The sequence below is a fragment of the Vicugna pacos genome, chromosome 11 (genome assembly GCF_048564905.1).
Source record: "Vicugna pacos chromosome 11, VicPac4, whole genome shotgun sequence".
Lineage (NCBI taxonomy): Eukaryota > Metazoa > Chordata > Mammalia > Artiodactyla > Camelidae > Vicugna > Vicugna pacos.
The window spans coordinates 92,638,818-92,641,843 of NC_132997.1; the positions used below are offsets into that span (position 1 = coordinate 92,638,818).

General features: G+C 42.1%; 1 long non-coding RNA gene across 1 annotated transcript; it reads left to right on the top strand.

Annotated features, from left to right (window-relative positions):
- The first annotated feature begins 526 nt into the window (after window positions 1-526).
- On the top strand, window positions 527-1,150 carry LOC140699863 (uncharacterized). Its single transcript, XR_012078120.1, has 2 exons — window positions 527-629; window positions 720-1,150. It is a non-coding gene; the product is annotated as an uncharacterized lncRNA (long non-coding RNA).
- The last annotated feature ends 1,876 nt before the right edge of the window (window positions 1,151-3,026 follow it).

Sequence of the window (3,026 nt, forward strand, 5' to 3'; positions counted from 1 at the left end):
TCTGTGTCTCCACTAGAGCCAGTTTTTGAGTCATGGAGCACACTTGTCCAGAGCAGTCACTTTGATTCAGTCTCACGTTGTTTGAGACATAGCCCTCTGTGCATCTAAAGTTATTAGCATGCCTGAAAAGTCCCATATGATCAAGTCCCACCTGCCTTTGTCTCTTGCCATTCTCCCGTCACTGCTTGCTCAGCCCCAGTCATAATGGCCTTGATATTCCTCTGTCACCTGGAGAACTCTCTCTCCCATTTCCTATCCCCTCTTTGGGCAACAATCTTCCCTCTGACATGAACATGACTCACATCCTCACATCATTCAAGTCTCTGCTCAAATGTCTCCTCATCAAAGAGAAAAACCATATCCATTTCCCCCATGGCTGTGGTTGACCGCTAAGTCAATATTGATTATAACATCACCCCAATTCGAGTGTCAGTTTCTCAATTAAAGGAAGCAATGTTAGATGCTACAATAGAAATCTTAGCCAAAGAACACAATGAAAATTTACACCTCTCTTATGCAACATTCAGTGAAGCCTAGAAAGCTCTCCTGGTCATCTCTACTCCACGGAGTGACTCAGGGATCCAGGCTGCTCCATCTCAGACTTGCAGCTTCCAGTGTCACTGAAAAAGGTAAAAAGGGGGCTAGAATTTGCATGGGATGTTTCCAAGGACCATCCCTGAAAGTGGCTCACACCACTTCCTATACATTTCTTTGGTCAGAACTCAGTTACAGGGACAGCAGCTCCTGGCCAGAAATGCTGGGAAACGTGGGCTTCCACGTAGCTGGTGAGACCCCAGGGCAAATGGAGGGCAGCACCTGTCTCTGCCACAAGAGTCATACGTGCACTGGAACCCTGCCTCTGCCCACTGACTCGAAGCTCTTCAGATCTGCTTTTCCATCGATTACTTGGAACAAATGACGCCTACCCACAAGACCGGCAGAATGTCACAGATACGCTACAGGATCAAGAAATGTTTGCTTATTGATAAGTTCATATTATCTGGGAAAACTGTATTGGTTTGAATGCTTGGGTTAAATTTCTGTAATTATCAAAATACTAAAACATTAAGCAAACTATCCTTAAAAATACGGAATAAGATTTTATGCCAACAGGACAGTTGACTAAAGCAGCACTACTAGACATAAGCAATCCGTCAATAATTGAATGTTGGTGTAATCTGCTTCTTTCCTACTTCATTTTCATACATGGCCCTTCTTCCTCTGCCTCCAGCAAATTACCCCTCCTCTCCTAGTGAAACCAGAAAAATGTGAGGAATAATTTGCAATTTTCCCCAGTTCTAATTAACATAGTTTCTATTAGCAGAGGACACAAATTAGGCAATATATTATGAAGGAAATCTCTTAATAACCCCAAAAGGTTTAGAATAGATAATTAAGAATTGAAGGATCACTTATGAAATTTTCCATAGGGATTAAACTATACCAGAGAAATGCAGTAGATAAAACTTCCGAGTGAGGGTTTCCTGGTTAATTACAAGGAAACTTCTTTTGATCTAAAAAGACGACAGAGGACAGTAGAAGGGGAAACCACAAAGGAAACTGAGAAGAAACCCACAGACACAGGGGAACATCCCTGAGAGCAGTTTTACATGAGCCAGGGAAATACTCAAGAAGGCAGTGATGATAGCAGCATCCAGTGACTTCTGATTGAAGGTGAGGATTGAAAAGAGAATTACGTACGATATAATTATAGACAATGGAATACTATTCAACCATAAAAAAGATTAAAATAATGCCACTAGCAGCAACATGGATGGACCTGGAGAATGTCACACTAAGTGAAGTAAGCCAGAAAGAGAAAGAAAAACATCACATGATATCACATATATGTGGAATCTTAAAAAATGACACAAATGAACTTATTTATAAAAAACAGACTCACAGACATAGAAAACAAACTTATGGTTACCAAAGGGGAAGGGGATAGGGAGGGATAAATTGGGAGTTCAGGATTTGCAGATACTAACTACTATATATAAAATAGATAAAGCACAATGTCCTACTGTATAGCACAAGGAACTATATTCAATACCTTGTAAGAGCCTATAATGGAAAAGGAATATATATAGAGAGAGATAGATAGATAGATAGATATGCAACAGAATCACTATGCTATACACTAGAAATTAACACATTGTAACTTGACTAATATGTTAATTAAACAAACAAATAAACAAAAAAATAGCAAAATCAATTCAGCAGCCAGTTGGTTCTTGTGAAGTGCCCATCAGATCACATCACACACCTGTTTCAAATTCTCCCAGGGCCCAACACATCACCAGAGAAGAACTAAATTCCTTTCCATGGACTCAAAGAGCTGGCATGGCTCCTTTCCATGGACTCAAAGCCCTGGCAATTCTCCCAGGGCCCAGCACGTCACCAGAGAAGAACTAAACTCCTTTCCATGGACTCAAAGACCACTTCTCCTGCCTCCTCTCTGCCATGTCCCTTGTTGCATATCGGTCTCTTTGTTCTTGTTTCCACGTATCAAGTGTGTGCTCACCTCAGGGCCTTTGCACTTAGGTGCCATCTGCCTGAACACACTCACCCTGCACGGTTCACTTCCTCACCTCATTTTGCTTATTTCTTAAAGATCTTGTCTTTCCTGACCATCCTTCTAAACGAGCAGCCCCGTGATCTGCCCCTTTCTCTGCCGTACTTGACATCAGAGCTCTCCTTACAACTGGCATCTTACCATACGATGGCTGTCTCCCCCACTACAAGTGTAAGGCTCGTGGGGCAAGGGCCGCATCTGTACTGCTGACCATCCCATATCCTGGGCTCCTGGCAAAGGCTCTGACAGCAGTGGAGACTCAACAACCATTTATAGATGGACTCACTAAATGAACAGAAGGGAGGAACCTCAGCAGTTCCTTAGTTTCTTCCTCAGTTCACAGAGACAGGCAATCAGCACGGTGCAGCTAGGGTGCCCATCTGAATATAGTGCAGAACTAACATCATAGTGCACATCCACTATATTTCAATTAAAAGTTTTTTTTTTTAAG